We start from the raw sequence: 22,639 nt of genomic DNA, 5'->3' as shown, positions 1-22,639 counted from the left end.
ATAAATAAATAATACCTCTATTTTTGACTAGACATACAATAACAGATAGCTCAATAAATAAGAGTCAAGATTCGAGGTAGCTGGAGTTTGCAGGTTTTAATACAGGATAAAGGACAGGAACAGGACAACCTGCACGGGAATAAGATGGCAGGGCCCGGCAGCTGCCGGGGCAGGATCTGGGATGAGCGCGCTAACTTTTAATAACAGTGCACAAGTATATATAGTTAAACAAAATACATAGCATTCAGTACAGTAGGCGTAGCAGTGGGCGGGGTTTGTAGCAGTCGCGAAAGATAAGGCATAAAGTGGGTGTAACAAGAGGCGTGTACATAGACATGTGATGTAAACGTAACAGAATATGTCATAAATGGGGCGGAAACATGGAGGGGGCTACCCAAGGAGCCGGGACCTCTAACCTAGTGGTGCGCGCAAGCTGACAATGACGTGTTACTAGGAGGAACTGGGGGCTATGACTTCTGCGCTAGAAGGAGAGACTAAAGTCTGGAGAGTCAAAGCGACATGTACCTAAACACTATCTAGTATCTGATGTTTAGAGAACATATTGATAGAATCCAAAAGTTATCAGGGTAAAGGCTACCAGACTCTAAGACTGGTGCATGCATTATTCTACATGTAGTGCGTGTTGAGGAATATTAAATGACCATTAATACAGTATTTCTCTTACATGGAGACGTAAAGGCTAGACCATGACGGAAACTATTGATGCGATTCAGTAGCTTAGGAATGCAGAGAAGGAGAGCTGGACTGATAACTAGAATCATAACATACTCTTGGCAGACTGGCAGGCAGAGCCAGGCCGAGCCGGGCACTGTGAGGCAGGAAGTAAGTGAAGGGTCAGGGATACAGGTGGGGGCTGTATCGCTCCTCGGAGAGGGTTCAGGAGACAGGAGCTGAATCTGAGTCCGGGCCCTTTTGAGGCCTAGAAACGGGGACTTTACAATGAAATAACGTGCACACTGTGAAACGTGGCAACGTAACTCTACATAGGCCTGATATTCGTTGTATTCACGAAAACTGGAAACTGGCATACTAGAGATGGACACAACTGTAATTGCGTCTTTAATCGATCATAGGGAATACATATGCATATTAATCATGTACGTATAACATAGGATGGGGGACACGTAGGGACACAGAACATGGCAAAATTGTACTTTTCCACAGGATGAGGCCGGTGGCCACTCAAACCATATATCAAAAAAGTGGTATAACAATCACTAATCGATCGGGGGTAAGGCCTGGGGCCTTGGGAATTGCTGGGACTACACTGGACTAACCACAGTTAGGACAGGAGTAGCCCGCTGGATTCGGGTGCAGTGCAGAAAGCACACGCATGTGCCAATGTAAAGTCAATGGTGCGTAAAAGTTATCGTTTTACAGATTAAAGAGTCTTCCGACTGGACTAGGACTACCAAACTTTAGAGTTAGGCACTAGAGGTGTGTACCAGTGTAAGAACACCGGCGCTTGTAAGTTACCTCACCCACAGGAAGCGGGTGCATAGGTGCCAAAGTGTGTCGGGTTTCGTCACGCAGTTCGATGGTGCCTGAAGATGAAGATGCTGCAGGCGTCCAGAAGAGAAGTGTCCGGTGCGATCCAAGGGTGGATCGAAGCTGGAGGGTACCTGAAAGCAGAGGGGACAGAGTCTGGGTCACTGGGCAGTGACCAGGGAGGAACCAGAAAGGAACCAGGCAATGTCGGGCGCAATCAGGTCGATGTTGTGTAGCTTCTCTCCGCTGCCACGTAGTCTCTGGGGCACCGAGGATGTCCTGGAGTGAATCACGAGCTGTCCCACAAAGGTTCTCGCTGTCGGCGGTGTCGGCTTCACGATCGGAGTCAACAAGCCTTGGCAAAGGCAACCCACGCAGGATTCAAAGATGGCCTAATACTCGGACCAGCAAGGTCTGAGCGGGTGCTCCTTTTCAGGGGAGCGAGTGCCAGTCTGGAGCAACCAGACCACCTGTGTAAATTAAAGGGTTCATCGGTTCTGGGGCCACTAGCCAACGGGCAAGCGACCGGACCAACGCGTCAAGCAGGAAAATGCAAAAGGGCCCCACGCAGCACTCGTCAAATGTGGAGGGGTGAGCTTCAGTGCACAAGCTGCTCAGGGCTGGAGCTTCTCACACTCCAATGCACAGCGTCGAGGAAGCCTCGGGTGCTGCACGGTCAGCGCTTTGTGGTTTATTCAAGATGGCCGCTCCCACGCTTCAGGTCGCCTCCACGGGTCCCAGCTCTGCATGAACTGTGGATCGGGCTGTAGGAAGGATAGCTGGCTCTTGTCAGTCTCTGTTGCTCGAGTTCCGGCGGGAACTGCAACAAAGCAAACGTCGAGGTGCTGGATGGTGCCTATTTGCACAGGGTGGTCACTCCTTGACCACAAGGGAGATTCTTCAGTCTTCTAAGTCGAGTGGGATGTCGAAGGGTCCAGAGTTTCCTTTCATAAGTTTCAGTCAGGATAATCTGATGTGCATTGGACCTGCTCCCACCTATATTCCAAATCTGGGCTCTGGATTACCTGCTAGGTCCCTCCTATGGGTGGGACCCAGGAAGGGGGTGGTTACACCCCTTTTCCTTTGTCAAGCTTCCCGCCAGGACTGGGGCTGGAAAGCCCCAGAACCGGTTTGGCTGGCATTTGCTTGGGGACACCTTGTGCGCCCCAGGCAGTGTCTAGTTTCTTTCAACCCTCCCTGCTACAATCCACTATCTCCTGTCTGGGGTGGTGCAACACCTCCCTGTGACTGGAGATCCTTTGATCAAGCCTCCTCTGTCGAGTTTCGGTCAGCAGCAGGAGGCCAGACTAGTGTCTGTGGCAGCAGCATCCATTTTGTGATGCTGGGGCTCTGGTTTGGATTAACCGCATTTGCAGTAAGTAACATGTCTTCCCCTCCTGGAGGGGTGGCACGCTGCCCCCACCATCAGAATCGTCGAGGGGGTAGCATTCCACGTTGTATGACAACAAACACAACATGTTTTGATAAAGCCAAACCGGAGTTGCAATAACCGTAAGGATTATAATGCACTTAAGAGTATATGGTATGGCAGTATCACTGGAACAGCTCATAGGGAAATTGTCCCGCAAGCTGCAGACAGGCTCAGCTCATGCCAGGGCACTATCTCACATAAAACCAAGCACTCTGCCTCCAGGATTGTTAAGGCCTGCTATAGGAGTGGCTGATAGGTATATATGTGTCCAGATATAGGTTTAGACATAGGTATACTATATCTAAGCAAGGGGTGATTACACCACCTTGCCCCAGCTGAGTGATCAGCCAGCTGTGTCAATTTAAGAACCAGCCAGGGGTGGCAAAAGCTATGCTTCAGCCCCTGGTAGGCCTTGGATGCCCCTATGCCCTGGGCACCTATAGTGCACTGTACAGGGGCTGACAAGGAGTCCAGTACCAATGTGGTTATGTACCTATAGTACATGTCTGTGAATTTAGAGAGAGAACAGCAGGCTGTGGGTCCGATTAGCAGGCCCACAGCCACATTAAGTCGAAAACCAGTGAAGCAAAAAGCAAAAATTGGGGTGACCATAGGATAGCAGACCCTACTCTCCTACATGAACCGTACCCCAATCTTCCCACTAAGTTAGAGGAACACATCATTCAGTCAGTCCCAATTAACGCAAGCAGAATTGTGAAGACTAGCCATAGAATGCCACTCTTCAACAACCTAAAAAATATGATACGTATCCCGAAAAGCAAGCACCGTTAACAATCAAAGCTCAGAAACCCATCCTGTGTCTACTACTTAACTGTCGGTCAGCAAAGAAACATGCTGGAGACACAGCCAACCTCATCTTAAAACAGGAAATCGTGGTAACTATGCTAACTGAATCATGGCTATCTGATTCATCCTCCCCATGCCTAGATCTATTAGTCCCCCGAACTACTGCATTGTGAGACTAGATAGGCCAAACAAAAAGGGCAGAGGCATCGCCTGTATACATAGAGCTGACATTGCCATTACGAAAGTACAATCAGACCCCCTAGTGTCTCGTGAATATCTCGGTGTGTCCTTAAGATCCTTAGACAATCAAATTTGCAATCTTCACGCATTTTACCAACCCCCAGGCAAAAACACCATGTTCATAGATCAGCTGATTCAAATCATCACCGCAAACTCTATTACCCATTCCAATGATATCTTCTTAGGAGAGTTCAATCCTCACTGGGAGGATCATACTGACAAGGAGATCAATCTACTCAAAGCCTTCCTTGAAGATCAATCATTGGTTCAAGAATGCCATCTACCAACCTACTCTTAAGGTTCTACCTTAGACTGGATCATCTCTAAAGAAAAAGCTGTCAATAAAATCGAGATTATCCCATGCGACTTGTCTGATCATCACATCATTACCTTCCAAATAACCCACGTAAAAATGAAAACCTCCTCACAAGCAATAAAACCCAGAAAATGACTTTGTGACACCAAAGGGCTCAATATGGGAAATCTCGCAGCACGCTGTGAGAAAGAACTGCAACCTCCTAATAACCTGGTAGATGTCAGTGACCTCATGGATTATTACAACAATATGATGACGAGCATAATAGAGGACATAGCCCCATTAAAAATCAAAAGAGTCCTTGACATAGATAAAAACCCTTGGTTTAACGGATTCGTCAATGAAGAAAGACAATCACTCAGACTCACAGACCAAAATTGGCGACAACACCCTTTCTCACCCCATTTAATCCAACTAAAACAGGCCAGAAAGGCCCACAATAAAAGCATTCTAAATTCAAATAAAGATTTCTTTAGAAAAGAACTGGATAATGCAAAAAACATACTGAGGAAACTCTTCGAACTGCTAAGAGATCAATCCAACAAAACAGCCAAATCTGCACCAACGACTACAAAATAGAGCATAAGCAGCGAAGAATTCTCCTCCTTCGTTACAGCCAAAGCCAAATCGATGGAGGTGGAACTTAAAAAGACAGCTGAATGTCACAATCACTTCAACGATCCTCTACCTGCAAATTGTTGGTCTTCAATAAACCATTTACTCATCCCCTCATGGACAAATATTATTAACACTTCGCTATCGCAAGGCTCACTACCAAACTGCCTAAAAACAGAGCAAGTCAAGCCAATCTTTAAAAAAACAACAGAGAACTCCTCAGACCTTAACAACTTTACACCAGTAACTAACATTCCCATGCTAGCCAAAGTCCTGGAAAAATGTGTACAACAACAAATGAAATAACACATCTCTGAATTCACACTGCTGAATGACTTCCAATCTGGATTGAGACCGAACCACAGTACTGAAACAGCAATTCTGCACATTGTGGACGATGCTCTACTTGCCCTCAACCGCAACGAAACCTGTCTCCAAATCCTGCTCGACGACCTCTCATCAGCATTCAACACTGTAAACCATGCTAAAATACTAGATCGCCTGAAAATAAGGATGGTTTAGTTCGTTCTTAGAAAACAGACTGCAAAAATTCATAGTGAACAAAACACTATCTGCATCATTCAGAAATGTTATTGGAGTACCACAGGGCTCAACACTTTCCCCTGCTCCATTCAATCTGTACATAGATCCACTAACAGAAATCTTACAGCAATCAAACATCTCGTTCAACATGTACGCAGATGAGACACCGCTTTACATCAAGATCACATCGGCATGGCATAAGAGATTGGTATCATGAACCAAGCACTAAAGAGAACTGTCCATTGGTTAACTAGTAATCACCTCAAGCTTGACCCGCATAAAATTGAATTCCTTCTGATTTCCCCCCAGAAAAGTGCTATGAATATCTTGGAGGGGACCAAACTGATCACAGCGCTAAACTGTACTCCGAAGATAGTAGATTCAACCAAATCCCTGGGAATTATGCTAGACCAAAACCTGGCAAACACAATGGCAAAAAATGCCTATTTCCATTTAAGCTGCCTCAGAAAACTAAAACCTTTTATAAATAACTCAGACCTTGAAACAGCAGTTCAGGCACTAGTCATTTCGAGGATCGAGTATGGTTGCACAACTCTAGCCGGTCTTCCCAAGATTTCAACGGCACCACTAAAAGCCTGTATTAATGCAACCCAAAGACTCGTAACGGGCTCTAGAAAATTCAACCACATCACCTCTCATCTGAAAGCACTCAACTGGCTGCCTTACGAAGCAAGAATACAACTAAAATGGCATTTATCACTCACAAAGAGATACACTACAAAACACCAATGTACCTTGTCCAGAAAATCACACTATCAGGTGGATGCAGAGTTTCCCGGAGTCATGGAGATCAATTACTGAAACCAGACCTCTTCCAAAAGAAAAGAACTTATGACCAAGCTTTCTCTGGTGCAGCACCAAGAATTTGGAAAGCTCTCCCCGCTAACATTGGAAGAATTTCGTCCATCTCTGCTTTCAAAAGTGAAGTCAAATCCTTTTTTGTGAGCAAATTTGTTCCATAATTTCAGCAGACTTGACATTATCAGAGGACTTTCTTGTTCGTACACATGCTACTACACATTGTCCATTAACCTCACTTGGATCTTGTATATTGTTAGAACTGGGCGTCTCTGGTTGGCAGAGGTAGGTACCACTGTCCAAATAGGGACCCTTGCTTCTAGTCAGGGTAAGGAGGAAACACTCTTTCGATAACCTCGGCTTACTCCCTTGGTAGCTTGACACGAGAAATCAGGCTTATCAAAGGCAATGTAACACAGTAACACGGTGTACTCACAGTATCACAGTGAACACATCACAAACTGACTCCACAAAAGTTTAGAAAAATAAAGGTATTTAATCTAAACTACACAATACCAAAATGACAAAAATCCAACATACACGGTTCAAGAATATGGTTTCAAAAGAGTTCTTAAGGTTGCGTTAAAATAATCCACAGTTGCGTCACGTTTTAGCCAACACTACCTTTTGATGCGACAAAAGTTCCAAGTGAAAGCTGTAGCATTGAAAAGTAAGCGATGCGTCACTCCTGAGACCCTGGGGAGGCGATGCGACAACCCCGCTGGACGGTGACTCCGGTCTGTATGGGGAGGGATGCGATACCTTGCGTGGATTTCGGGGCACAGGTTTTGGTGGAAGCGGCTCGCAAAAGGTACGATGCGACGATCTCCGGGGCGGCGACGATCTCCGGTGCGACAATGATGCGTGGCTCAGCGGCGATCTTCTCCTCTCGCGGTCCCTCGATGCGATGGCTCTGCGACGACTCTCACAGCGACGTGATATAGTCCGCAAGCAAGCGGTGCGGCGATCTCACCCAGTGACGACAGGCTCTGCGACGATACTCGCAGCGATGGTAATCTTCCCGCACCGGACTGGTGCGTCCCGCAAAAGAAGGATGCGACGACTCTGGCAGCGGCAACAGGTGCTGCGACGATTTCGGCCTTCGTAGCGACGGGAATTTCCTCGCACTGACGGGGATGCACTCCGCAAGCGAGCGATGCGATAAAACTTGCAGAAAGTCTTTAAAATCCTGGTTTCCAGCTACCCAACACAGGTACAACTTCCAGAGGCACCACAACTGGTCCAAGGACTCTAGGAAGGACAGAACTCTCTCAGCAGAGTTCAGGGAAGCTGGGGGTGAAGTCCTTTTGTTCCTGGGACTTCTTAACAGGGAGTCAGCTCTTCTCAGGCCCTTGGAGAGTCCTTCAAGCATGGGGACACAGCACAAAGCAAAGTCCTTCTCCTCTCCTTGGCAGCAAAGCAACTGCAGGTCAGTCCAGCAAAGCAACAGCAGCACAGTCTTCTTTCTTCAGTCTTCCAGCTTTCTCCTTGGCAGAGGTTCCTTCTTGATTCCAGGATGATCTAATTTTCTGTAGTCAGGGGTCCTGTACTTATACCCCTAAAAGTCTTTGTTCCCTTTGTGCAGGAGGGCTCTGAGCCCGGTCTGAACCAGTTCTGGGTGTTTCTTGAGCACTTTGTTTTCCTGGCCTCTCCTTTCCTTTCAGAGAGAGGGGCGGGGTCGTCAGTCGCCCAGCAGGAGGTGGAGCCAGCATTGTGGAGGGAAAGCACAGCCCTGGAGCACTTTGTTGACATGATTCCTTCTCTCCTTTCACAGTGCAGGGCAGAGACATCAGACGCACCACAGGGGGTGGAGCCAGCACTGTGGGGGGCGGGCACAGTCCTATTCAGGTCCCAGGTGCAACTCCTCCCTCCCATCTAGATGCAGATCTCTCTATGCACCACTGGGTGGACTCATTTTGTCTCCTGGAATCCCCCAGCCCTGTCACTCACAAACCAGACAATCAATTCACAAACAGCCAAAGCACACAGAAAGGTCAGACAGGAGAACATCCACTTTCTAAAAAGTGCTGTTCTCAAACACAGGATTTAAATACCACCTTTCCTAAAAGATGTGTTATTAAATTCTGAGTTCAGGGATACCAGACTTGTATGTCCTATCTTTCTCCTATGGGAAGATATGCTGGTAGCCACTGTAGCCAGCACTCTCCATGATAGCCTATAGGAAAGATAGCCTCACAATAGTGAAAAGCGAAAATGGCTGTAATTCACTACCAGAGCATGTCACCTGTACCAGTACATGCTCTACCTTGCACATACACTGCACCCTGCCCAAGGGGGTACCTTGGGCCTTCCATAGGAGTGACCAATGTGCACAGAAAGGGAATGGTTAGGCCTGGTCAGTGGGGACACTGACCAGGAGGACATGGCAGTTCACAGACTGCACACGAGCACTGCGGTGGCAGGCCGGAGACACCATTTTAGGGCTACTCATATGGGTGGCACAATCAGTGCTGCAGGCCCACTAGTAGCATTTGAATCACCAGCCCTGGCAAACTTGGTGCACTTTACTAGGGACTTCTTGGTAATACAAATATGCCAATCATGGATAACCAATCACAATAACAATTTACACAGAGAGCATATGCACTTTAGCACTGATCAGCAGTGGTAAAGTGCCCAGAGTCCTATTGCCAACCACCACGGGTCAGGAAAAATAAGGGAGGAAGAAGCAAAACGTTTGGGGATAACCTTGCAAAAAGGGCCATTTCCAACACATATATGAATATTAAAGCACAAATGGTTATTCACAAATGATTGTACAATTACTTATGACCTTGTAGAGTAACTGTTTCTAGCAACTTGATGTACACTGATTATTTTGATTAAATCTGCATGACATTCGTTTGTTCTAAGTTTAAAGATTTGTAAATGTAAAGCGCTTTGATACCCTACTTAGGGTCATGTTTGCGCTATATAAAACACCAAATAAATAAATAAATAAAATAGAGGAAATTGTTTCATCAATTTCAGAATAAACTGCAGGAAGCTCAGAAAGTAGACCTTCTGCTAGCTACAAGTTTCCAAAAATGTGTCAGTGTGTGAGAGGCCTGAGGGAAACAGCACTGATGTCTTGTTAAAGCCTGTGTTTAATTCAAGGTATTATGTCTAATTTACTATAGAAAGAATGGGATAGTACCACTCTAACTGAAAAGTTGCATTCATTCATACATAACCACAAGGAACCTATGCTCCTCTCTAAATTAAGGTCCGGTTATCCACTGCTGGTGGTCTCAGTCTTTGGTGTGAGGGTACCAGACACTGTAATGCCCTCCAGCAACAACCCAGGAATACCAGCTGTCTAATTAGGTGGTTGTTGTTCCAATCCAAAGATGGCTTGCAGTAAAGTGTGCTAGACAAGTTATTTTATTTATAATATTCATTCCTTGTGGAACTTGTGTTGATTATTTCCTAGCCTGAGCTCTCCTGGAATTTGGTTGCAACCTAGTGGGGCTTGTAGTGGAAGATCTTCCCTCACAAAATGCATAAGTTCCTTTTTACCCCTGAAGAGTAGTACAAATTGGGTTCATTAAATTAGCTTGCCCGATTAGCGATCACAATAGAGTAGTGGCACAATGCTCATTGGTAGAGTTTTGTAATAAGAAGGAGAAGATCAAAATAAAGAGTAAGATGTGGAGTGGCTCATGTTTAGAGAAAAAGGTTTGAATACTTCTACTAATTCGCTGTGGATTGCTGGTCCCCTTAACAAAGGGATATGTGGAACAGACAATGACGTGAAACCTCTCCATCATCCCAATTTGATGTTTTGTCATGGAACAATGCAGACTTTCAAAGACAAGTGCGGATGTTCATTTGTAATGTTATTTTGCTTATATTTTGTGATTTATTTGATTTTTAAAGGTTATCATAAATGTGGATTCCTTGTCGACATTTGATGATTGCTTTCTGGTTTAATTGTACTGGAAGTTGATTCCAGATTTGTGACACTACCACCCCAGATCTTCTCCCACAAAATGTGAACTGCATTCAAGAATAACTAGAAATGTTTTCTATCAGAACCTGGGCTGGCACATCCATATGGTGAGGTAAGGTAGATAATGTATGATACCAACTGCAAGGGGACCAGAAATCACCACATTGCAGACTTAATCATCAAATACTGCCCTTTGGTTGAGGTTTATGAGCATAACAGGCAAAACATTTTTTTGCCTGTAGCATCTATGATCCTTGTAGCACTTCAGTTCAGATCTTAAAGCATATCTGGGATGTAGCTTTTTATTTTTTGGCTGAACCACCATAAATGTATCAACTTATTTTGTAGTTGACCCCCCTCCATCCCCACAATGTGTATCCAGCTAAACCTTTTGGCTGAGACAGAGAAATAAAGCTCAGTGTCCATAGGTAGTCAAGTACATTTGATACACCTTAAACAACTATTTACACAGAGAGAAAGTTCTTCTGTAGTTGGCTCGGGTACGCTCTCCACCAGAAATGACCGTTCTTTGTAGCTTAGGCCATCTCCCGAGCCCTTCAACTGCATTCTAGCAGATCCTTCATACACGGTACACTTTCAAATCATACATCATACAACTCATCGGAAAAGCTCTTGCATGCAGAGGATCCACAAAACACACAGATACTGTGCACTTCCAATGGACAGAAAGACATCCAGGGCCTCATTTATGAAAAGTGTTGCTGTGTGAAAACAGCGATGCAACAATTTTGAGTGCACCCTCCTTGCAACACCATAAATGCACTGTATTTACTATACGACGGTCCATGTCACAAGGAGGTACAGATACATCAGTATTTCTGACGTATCTGTAGGCACAGTAATTGCGCATTGCTGGAGTGAGTCACAAAAGTGATGCAACACCAGCAATGGATCATTACACGTGGGCAAGTCCTGTGTTAAATGCAACTGCATCAGTCTTACGGCTGCTGTGAGGCAGGTGTAAGATTTTGACACAGTGGCGTCCTATAAGTGGCTCAGTGAAATATGATAGATTTCACTGCGCCACCTCTATGAGGCTTTTTGCATGGAAACACCCACCCTGCATTTATTATACCTGACGCAGGTATAATGTAGCGCAGGGCTTTGCAAAGTGATGCATCTGCTTAGATGCGTCACTTTGTAAATAGGGCACAACATGGAGCATTATTTACACTGCGGGTGAATCACAAAAAGTGACACAACAGTGGCGCAAAGGGCTCATAAATAAGCCCCCCACAAACTAGAGATATCCACACTACCCTTTCACATATAGGACGCACACACACATGCTTCTCATACCTAGCATTCTGAATCTATTCTTTACTAGAAGATACACTTCTTCTCCCATCCATCAAAGAACCACAAAAAGACTAAATAGTTGCCTCTTTCCAGATCCTTCAGTGGAAGGCAGATAAAGATCTGTGACACACCATGAGATGCTGCACCTCAACAATAATTTACCTAGCACACTGCAATTGACGAAGCCCATTCATACACTGCATTAGCAGTGGCGGCCGCCACATACAAAAAGTGGTGAGGTGGGGGGAGGTGGTACGGGAGGAGAGGGGAAGGAAGCGCGGGGGTGTGGCAGAGGGTGTAGGGGAGGGGGAACTAAGGAATATTAACAATACCATTTAAAAAAAAAAAAAGTTAAACTTACCTGCTGCTGGCCACCTTCCCCGTCGCACCTCTGTGCTAGACATTCCTTGTCCTAGCAGACACTGTGACTAAGTCACAGACTCCCTGTCCAATCCCACGCAGCGGGGGATTGGTCTGAGCAGGCTAGAAAGATGCTTCGCTCAGGGAGTCTGTGGGGTTTCTCCAACCCAGATGTTCAATACAGCCGGGTTAGAGAAACCTAACTGCGCATGTGTGTTTTGGTCGGTCTGAGATGGCCGGCCAAACACACATGAGCATTTAGGAAGTGCACGTAGCACTCCTCCTATGTCTCGGCTCCTCCCCTTCCTCCACACGCTGGCTGAGCCAGCGACTTAAAAATAAAATGATAAAGAAATATTGTTTAATGGCTCTGAGCCAGTGGGGCGATGCTCCTCCGCCATTGTGGAGGGGCTGACCCTGTCCATCAGAGACTCCATCCCACTGGGGCGACCCCAAATAGTCATAACTCACTCATAGACCTTTTCAGTACTATCTTCCCAAACAGTGACCAGAAAGAATCTTGAGCCTAGAACTTTAATGATGACTAAAACAGAACCATGTGGATATTGTTCCATCTGTTACTTAATCGTGTGTTGTGGGCAGAAGGTCAGCTGAGTGTGTAATGCAACTCTCCTATAATAAATAAATGATTAAAACTAGTGAATGTCATATTCAAAATGTGTCAAGAAACATCGAGGTAGACCATATCAAGCCCAGAATAGGAATACAGTTACCTAGAGTTAAATGCTGCAATAAGATTGACTTGTGAATGGGAATAATAATCCGATACAACAAAAACAAATGGGCTTTGAGAAGGATAAAACAATTAAAACGTTAAAAAAATGAAAATAAGACACATCTGTTCTATTGTAAGAATATTGTAAACCTCATGTTCCCCAACATATTGGACTTCTTTATGATTCATTTTTTTGCAAGAAAGAACGAAAATGATGAGCCATTATCGAGTAAGGCGAGAATTGACTTAGGGTGCAGGCACAGCTTTCTCATAAGATTACTCTGACTAAAGCCCTCAATTATGGGGAATTGGCTTAGGGCAGAGCATCTTAGCCATTCTCAGCCAATTTCAACCTATTTGTGCTATTGAGTCCTGTGGCGTGGTGAGCACGGGTCCCACCTATGGGCATACCCATCACAGAAAGGGCATCTATTGCAAGAAAGAAAAAAAGAATGGAATGATTGTGTGAATCAAAAAGAAAGAGAATGAGGTCCACACTCTTCTGCATTAAGAGCATGAGGTTGCAAGAAAAAAAGAAAGTGCCCAGTTTGCCCACTGCTCTCTCTACCAAGCCTTATTATTTATCGAGGCAGGACATTGACTTCGTGCAGCTTGGAACAGCTGCCTAGTGATGATTTTCCTGGTTCATAAAGAAGCAGTTAGCTGGGGTCAGTAAATTGTGGCTCATTAAAGCTGTTAGACACACAGCACCTCCATTTAGATTTGCTCGAGAAATTTGACTGGTGCAGCTTCTTAACGAGGTACCAGATGTTAAATTATTTCTCTACTTTAGACTCACTCTTACACCTCAGCATGACGTCTTAAAATTGGGTACACTGTTTTCTTGTTTTCCTTAATCCCCTCAAATACAGAGTGGACTTGTAAACTTTTATTATCGGGGTCCGGAGCTCGGGGCAGTAATTATAAAGCTTTCCATGGACGTTGCATGCTGTTTTTGTTTCTTTCACACATCCTGCTAGCACAAAATAAAGCGTCTGAAACGATGGACGCATGCCCCGGAAGTAAATTCTGTTTAATACAGTTTATTATGTACATCGCACCCTGACGCCAGAATCACGTGGGCAGCTGCTCAGTCAGCAATAATACCCTCCCCCAGACTTGCCTTATGATAGAAACCAGCCCACTAGGTAGTTGCTAAACCTTACAACATAAGGAAGTGCGTTGCTTTCTCACACTAACACAAACCTCTCATCTGCACTTCAAACTCACAGCACTCACACATTACCACAAAGTCCCTGTATGGAACAGCTAAGGGGATTCATTCTGAGAAGTCCATGTTGAATTATACAGACTGTGATATGCCTGATATTATTTTCAGTTTTCTCTTTGAAATAATACAACCACATTTACTATTTTTGGCTACTCTTTGTACCGTTTACACTGTGAGCAAACTCCGTTTAAGGTCATAATCGTAAATGATTTGCTAGGAATAAGTTAGCGCATGCCTAAGTGAAATGGTTGGACACAAAGGACCCGATTCACTTGGGCTTGTAGTACTCAGTTGTTAATTTGTAAAAGAGTGAGTGTCGGGCGCAAATTTCTGCCCAAAAGCTGGCGGCCAGTGCTACCAAATGTTGGAGCTGACAAACACCAAGGATGACTAATCTTGATTCCACCTCATGACTCTTTCATACATCAATATACCAGTGGCGGCAGGCATGTCCTGAGGGTGGAAAAGCACTTACCTGCGAGTGTGACCGGCCTGCCTTGAGGAACGCAGACCATCGAAGGGAAGGCAGGCAGGCTCCAATCTCCCAAGCCAATCCCGGTGCCGCTCTCACCAGCATGAGAGCAGCAACAGGATTGGTGGGAGCGGCATCTATCTGAGATCAGAAGAGCACTGGAGGCTTTTGCTTTCTGTAAACAAGCTGTCTGTAGACAGCTGGGTTAAAGAGGTTTCAAGTGTGCAGGTGAGGCTGGCCTTCGCAAGACGGCTGGCCAAAAAGACATGTGCACTTTAAAATGAAAGTGCTCTGCTCTCTCTGCTGCTGCCAGTCAGCCTCGTCCTGACGCTCCGTTCGGGACGGGGTGACAACAAATAAAATGGTAATGAATTAACTTCATTGCCATTTTATTTTTCATCTCTGGGGGCATTTGACTGGGGTGATGCTTTTCCGCTCAAACGGAGGAGCTCCCCCTGCACTATACTCTCGGCACCTTAATTTCACTTCTACAGGTTCTTTTTCAACCTCTGTCAATGCTTCTCCATATTTGTATTCCTCCTTTTTCCATCCTTTTCTGCTTTTCTTTCTATTGTTCTGGGTCAATGTCTGATGCTAAGAAATAGGTCCCAACAAGCAGTGGCAAAGCCAATCGGCCTCACCTTTGCAAGAGCTAGTGGTTAGGACAATGTGTTTTAGACTGGTTGTACACTGGCGTTGCTGCTGTTCAGAATACCTAAAGGTTATTGGCAGAGAGGAGAGTGACTTAGAGTGGAGTAGAGTGTTGTAGAGTGGAGTGGCGTAGAGTGACATGAAGTCGAGTAGAATGGAGTGGAGGGTTGTGGAGTGGTGTAGAGTGGAGTGGAGTGTCATGGAGTTTCATAGAGTGGAATGTCGTAGGGTAGAGTGGAGTGTCATAGAGTAGAATGTTGTGGAGTACAGAGGAATGCCGTGGAGAAGAGTGGAATATTGTGGAGTAGATTAGAGTGGTGTAGAGTGGAGAGGGGTAAAGTGGAATGGTGTAGAGTGAAGTGGTGTTGAGTGGAGTGGTGTAGAGTGGCATTGAGTGGAGGGGTATAGAGTGGAGGGGCACATATTAAAAGGGCACAGACTGGAGTATAGTGTCATAGAGTGAAGTGGCATAGAGTGTCATAGAGTGAGGTGGCATAGAGTGGTGTAGACTGTGGTAGTGTAGAGAGGTATAGGGTGCAGTAGTGTGTTGTGTAGTATAGTGTAGTGGATATAGGGAGTTGTGTAGAGTGGAGTAGCATGGAGTAAAGTTTTGTAGAGTGGAGTGGCATAGAGTGGAGTAGTGTGGAGTGTCATAGAGTAGAGCGCCATGGAGTAGAGTGTTGTGGAGTGTTGTAGAGTGAAGGGACAAAGAATGGAGGGTTGTGAAGTATCATGGAGTGGATTGGAGTGGCGTGGAGTGGGATAGAGGGGCATAGAGGGGCATAGAGGGGAGTAGCATGGCGTAGAGTGGAATAGAGTGGAGTATAGCAGAGTGGTGTACAGTGGAGAGGAATGGCATAGAGTATGGTGGGATAGAGTGGAGCAGAGCGGAGTAGAGTGATGTAGTGTGGCATGGAATGTCATAGAGTGGAGTGTCATAGAGTGGAGGAGCATAGAATGACGTGGCATGGAGTGAAGGGGATTGTCGTCGTAGAGTGGAGTGGCGTAGAATAGAGTGGCATGGAGTGGTGTGGCATAGAGTGTTGCTGAGTGGAGGGGTGTAGAGATGCATAGAGTGGAGCAGAGTGGAGCAGAGTGTCATAGAGCGGCGTAGAATAGAGTATGCATGGAATGGTAGTGCATTGCCATCACAGACAATGCATTTTCAATTGAAAAGACCATTACATTTGCACAGACATACTGCACACAAACAATAATGTGTGGAGTGTATTGATTTGCTTTGATCATATTAAAATATTTATTTCCACCAAACTTCAGAATTACAAAAAAGTGCTTCATTTGGGCTTTGCTAATTCTGATATATTCTGAAACACTTGAACAGTTTATTGCGTGCTAGTTAAAAAGCCTTTCCTTTCACACCCCCAGATTTTCAAATAAATCCTCTTATGTTGAAGTCAAAGAATGAAAAGTAAATATCAAGCTCACCACAAAACAGAGCCTGACATTTGACCTCCTTCTTTCAATGCACAGCAAATGTGACAATATAAGAACAAAGTTTAAAGACTTGTTTACAGAAAGTGAGCACTATGGAAGAATACAGTATACAGGAGGATATGCTCCACGAAAGGGACAAAGGCACGCTGGACAGCTTAAAACACATAATGCCAGCAAATATAAAGCAATCAAATATGACTAAGGCTCCCTGTTAAACGATTTTACTGATTTTTACAGATAAATACAGACAGAAAACCATTTATTTTCGTATCTGTATTTATTTTTGAATGCAGATAAAAACAGAAATTGGGTGCATTGTGAGTGATTCTTAATGCACTTTGCAGTGACTGCCAGGCCAATAACTGTGTGCATTGATAGGTAACAGAGTTAAAAAAAGAAAGGAATTTTAGTAAAAAGGCTTAAACAGCAGTAAATATGCACAAGGTGGAAACGGAAATGTGCATATTTTCAAATAAGTGCATTGTTTTATCTTTTGCAGGTGTTCATATTACTGAAACCTGGCAGACATTCAAGCATGACTCTATATGTATTACTTAAATAAATGTGGAAATATACCAGTTTCTGATTTATTTGTTTCACAAAACCCAGAATAAATATGGATAAATACAGATAAAGTTGACAAAAAATAAATACGGATAAATACAGACAGAAATGTCACAAAAATAAATACCATAAAACCCGGAGCCCTAAATATGACTTACAAATCACAAAGCCAATGGTAAGCAATGGGTGGAACGCATTTTCTAGGTCAGTTTCAGAATGTCCCCAAGATGTCTTTACAAACCAGACAGCTGCACCGTCTGGTAGGCTTCAACCTAAAAAGGATGACTGCTCAATAGAGTTTAATGCATGCCTTTTGTAAGGAGAGTATGGATGCAGGTAATTCTCTTCTATTAACCCCAATCAAGACTCAGGGAGAAATCAAAGTCTAAACAGAAGTATTCGGAGAGCAGAGAGTGGGGAGGATGTCATCAAAGAACCCCAAGAGTGAGAGACATCAGTAGGTACAAACCAGTGACATAGGAGGGTGGGGAGGCTTACAAGCCAGAGAGATAAAACAAATGTATTTACATTGAGTGCTCCACAATTAAGACAAGTATTGGCAACGCCAATAGGTTTCATCTATGGGAGATCTATTGGCTTTCCCAATGTCTTGTAGCCCTGTTGTACAGCAGAGTAGAGGGGAGTAGAGTGGAGTGCAGTAACATAGCTTAGAGTGGTGTGGAGTGGTGTAGAGTGGAGTAGAGTGGCGTGGAGTGGTGTACAATGGCGTGGAGTGCAGTGGCATAGAAGGGAGTGGAGAAGAGTGGATTGGAGTGGGGTACATTGGCGGGGCATAGAGTCGATTGGCATAGAGTATAGTCACTTAGAGTGGGGTACAATGAACTTGAGTGGTGTAGAGTGGAGTGGCTTAGAGTAGGGTTGATTGGCTTAGAGTAGACTTGAGTGGCATAGAGTAGTATGGCATTGAGTGGAGTAGAGTGAAATGGAGTAGAGTTGAGTGGCATGGTGTAGAGTGGTGTGGAGTACAGTGAAGTAAAGTGGAGTGGAGTATAGTTGGGCAGAAGGGAGTGTAGCGGCTTTGAGTGGCATAGAGTAGAGTGGCGTAGAGTGAAGTGGCACAGAGTAGAGTGGCATTGTGTGTAGTAGGATGGGGTAGTGTGGCATAGAGTGGCAATGTGTGGAGTGGAGCGGAGTGGTGTATTGTAGGGTGGCAGAGAGTGTTGTGTAGTGGAGTGGCATAGAGTGGAATCGCATAGAATGGCGCACAGTGGAGTCGAGTGGCGTAGAGTAGAGTGGACTGGCGTAGAATGGGGTAGAGTTTAGTGGCCTAGAGGGCAGTGGCCTAGAGTACAGTGGAGCATATTAGAGTTGAGTGGGATAGAGTGAGGTGGCACAGAGTACAGTGGCGCAGAGTGCAGTAGTGCAAAGTAGAGTAGAGTGGCATAGAGTGCAGTGGTATAGAGTGGTGCAGAGTAGAGTGGAGTAGAGTGAAGTGGCGTAGAGGAAAGTGGTGAAGAGTAGAGTAGAGTGGCATAGAGTGAAGTTGCATAGATTGCTGCAGAGTAGAGTTCAGTGGCATAGAGTGGAATGCTGCAGAGTAGAGTGGCCTAGAGTGCAGTGGTGTAGAATGGTGCAGAGTAGAGTGCAGTGGCATAGAGTGGAGTGACGCAGAGTAGAGTGGCATAGAGTACAGTGGTGTAAAGTGCAGTGGCGTAGTGTGCAGTGATGCAGAGTAGAGTGGCATGAAGTGTAGTGGCGCAGAGTGCATTAGCATAGAGTGCAGTAGATCGATGTAGACTGCAGTGGTGCAGAGTAAAGTGCAGTAGCTTAGGATGCAATGGTGCAGAGTAGAGTGACATAGAGTTCAGTGGAAGGCAGTGCAGTGTTGCAGATTAGAGTGTCGTAGAGTGCTATGGTGAAGAGTGCAGTGGTGAAGAGTGCAGTGGCATAGAGTGCATTGGTGTAGAGTGCAGTGGCGTAAAGTAGAGTGTTGCAGAATAGAGTATGGTGGTGTAGAGTGCAGCGGCGCAGACTCGAGTGGCTCAGTGTAGATTGCAGTGGTATAGAGGGAAGTGGCATAGAGTGGAGAGGCAAAGTGTGGGATAGAATAGATTGTTTTAGAGTAGAGGGAAGTGGAATAGAGTGGAGTGGTGCACTGTAGAGTGGATTGGCGTAGAGTACAGTGGTGTAGAGTGCACAGCTGTAGAGTATAGTGGCATAGGGTGCATCGGTGCAGAGTAGATTGGAGTGGTGTAGAGCGGCATAGTGTGGAGTGGTGTATTGTGGTGTGGAGTGACATAAACTGGAGTGGTGTAGAGTGCTGTGGTGAAGAGTTGAGTGGTGACTAGTAGAGTAGAGCTGTGTAGAGTGCATTAGCATAGAACATAATGGTGCAGAGAAGAGTAGAGAGGTGTAGAGTGAAGTGGCTTGGAGTGCTGTGGCATAGAGTGCAGTGATGTAAAGTAGAGTGGGTGGCATAGAGTGCAGTGATGCAGAGTGGAGTAGTATAGATTGGAGTATGCATGGTTTGATAGCGCACTACCATTAAAGACAGGACATTTTCAAATGACCATTACATTTCCACTGACATATAGTTTTAGTGATAAAAGCGAACAGCTCACAAACAATAATATGTGGAAATGCCATCACCTAGTGTATTGATTTGTTCGTATTCAAATATTTGTTTCCTCCACACTTCATAATTACAAAACAATGTGCTTTATTTGTGCTTTCTGTATTCTGATATATTCTGAAATAGCTGCACTGTTCATTTATATACATTTTATGGTTTTTTTTGTGCTAGAAAACCTTTCCTTTTACAGCAAGATTGTCACATAAATCCTATCACTTTGAAGTTAGAGGAAGAGGAAGAAAAGTAAACACTAAGGGCCAGATGTAGCAAGCCAAATTGAGATCGCAAATGCTGAAATTCTGCAAATTGTGGTGTTTGCGATCACAATTCAGCTGTGTGCAATGTAGAAAGGTACATACCTGCTCGCAAAATAAGGAATCGCAAAAATTGCGATTCATTAGTTTGCGCAAGCATTTAGAGAATCGCAAATTGCGATATTGCCTGGAGGAATTGCAACTTACCATCAACTACAAGTTGGTGGTAATTTGCGATTTCCTTTAAAAAAACACTTTTTTGCTTTTTTAAAAGTGCCACACATTCATGCCCTTAAGGCATGTATGTGTGCCACATGTTCACACATGCACATTTCGGGGGTGCAACAGGGTGTCCCTTTGGAACCCTCGCACCCTTGAAATTGCGCACGCCTATTGGGGACTCGCAAATTGCGTGTACAATTCCCATTCATTCCCATGGGCCTCTAGGCCCATAGGAATGAATGGGGCGGTATTCCTTGATTGCGAATCGCAATTTGCAATTAAGGAATATTAAGGAAACGCAATAAATATTGCGATTCCTACCTACATGACAGTTTGCGAGTCCTTAATAGCGATTCCCTAAAAATCTATTAAGGATTCGCTGAACTGCTTTTACCTGCATCTGGCACTTTGCCCCCTCAGAAGAACAGCCTGCCATTTGACCTCTTTCTTTGAATGCACAGCAAATGTGACATGATAAGAACAAGATTTAAATATCTGTTTACAGAAAGCGAACAGTCGTGGGAGAATACAGTAAATTGGGCTCTACGGGAAGGACAAACTCAAGGTGGACAGCCTAAACCAAATAAAGTCAACAAATAGAAAGCAATCAAATATGAGTTGCATGCCACATAGGCAATAGTAAGCAATGGGGGGAATGCATTCCCAGGGCAGTTTTCCGAATATTTCCAAAATGTCTTTAGCAAACTAGACAGCTGCATTGTCTGGTTGGCTTCGACCTAAAAATGAGCGCTTGTAGGCCCCACCTGTAACCATTGGCTCAACGTAGGTACTGGTAGTTCTCCTGGAATTAAGAAATAAGCCAGGAATACTACAAGAGTAAGTTACAGAAAAATCTTTGTGAATAGGGCCCAACATCTTTTTTAATTGGGCCCAAAGTGTATCCTGAGGTACCAAATGACCTGTTTGTGCATCTCAACATTATCCAAACTAGCCAGTAAAAGGAATTCAACTTTCACAACTGGAGCTCAGCCATTATTCATATTTCAACAGTACATACATTTTGCAAACATCATTTCAATTTCATAAAGGTGAACAGTTGGGGTGAATCTGGAAAAATTGTGGGTGCTGTTACTAGTGAGGGAACTTAGCATTAGAATTGTGCTAAATGTTATACCAACATGAACCTTTGCACAGGGCTTAATAATAAGGTAAAAAATGAGTGATGATATAGACCCCAAAATTCATAGGACTACTTTGCCCGTATAACGTCATAAAAGAAAATGGCCACCGCTATTATTTGTATAGCTAATATAAATCTAATGTTAGGCTTCCATCACATCATTTCACATGTTTTCTCTGGTCTGGAATGCCAAACGTGGTACAACTTCTGCATTTTAGTGGACCCCTGATGAAGTTAGAAACTTTTTTGATGGATCCAGTAAGTAAATACCTTATGATATGAATACAAAAGTGTGTTATACTGCTCTTGTAAACTAACAATTTTTTTTGTTGCAGGTGTGAAAAGATTTCCCACTGTCAATGAGTAAAAATGTCTTCCAAAAGAAGATGTGGATTTGTAAATAATAATAAAGAGTTTATATCTAGTACACAAAAGGTTAGAACTGAGATTGATTGGGATCTGTGTTTTATGTCAACAAGATTTACCTGAAGTTTTAGTGTGTCCAGCTAATAGTAACTTTTCTGATAAAGGAATTGGGTACAATAGTTTGCTTGACGATCTGCTAGCTTTTGACAAAATAAAAGCACTTTCATCAATCATCCAGACAAAATTGTTAAGAAATCATGATGTAGTTGTACAACTGTTAAATAAAAACTGTGGAAAATTCCATACAATGTGTAGAAACAAATTTGACAAACACAAACTTGCAGGGTTATCAAAAAAACCGAAACTAGTTCAAGACAGTTTTCAAGAGAGTACTTCAAGGTGTACGCATACTTCATTTATAGTTGGTGAATTGAAAGATATGTGTTTCTTCTGTGACGAAGACTCAGGAGCAGAGCTTATAAATGTGCATATGCTTGAATCGAGTAATCGAGTTTCAGATGCTGCAGTTTCATGAAGTGACTCAAAAGTACTCGCCACGTTAAGTGGTGGTGATTTGGTTGCAACAGGAGCAAAGTACCACAAAAAGTGTCTTGTTAGTTTTTATAACCGGCTTCAGAAAATATAGAACAAAGAAAAAAGCGAAGACAACAAATTGACATTAATCTATGGCATGGTGAAATTGTAAATTATCTCAAAGATACACTTCAAGATTCTGAAGTATCACTAGTATTCACTTTATCTTACATCAAATCACTCTTAGTTCGTCGTATGACAGAATTAAGTATAGAAAATGCAGACAAATATGTACACAGCACATGATTAAAAGAAAAGATTTTTGCGTTCACACCAGAACTTTCTCCTAAACCCAAAAGGTAGAGATATTCTTCTAATATGCAAAAATTATATAGGAGAAATTATATTCAGTATCTGTAAACAAAATGCTAGTCAGGATTGTGCCTGCCTTGCCAATGCAGCTGCTATTATTCGAAAAAAATGCTGCAACTTGAAGAAGATGGATTT

This window comes from Lissotriton helveticus, chromosome 4_1, assembly GCF_964261635.1.
Source record: "Lissotriton helveticus chromosome 4_1, aLisHel1.1, whole genome shotgun sequence".
NCBI lineage: Eukaryota > Metazoa > Chordata > Amphibia > Caudata > Salamandridae > Lissotriton > Lissotriton helveticus.
This window is presented reverse-complemented; position numbering follows the sequence as displayed.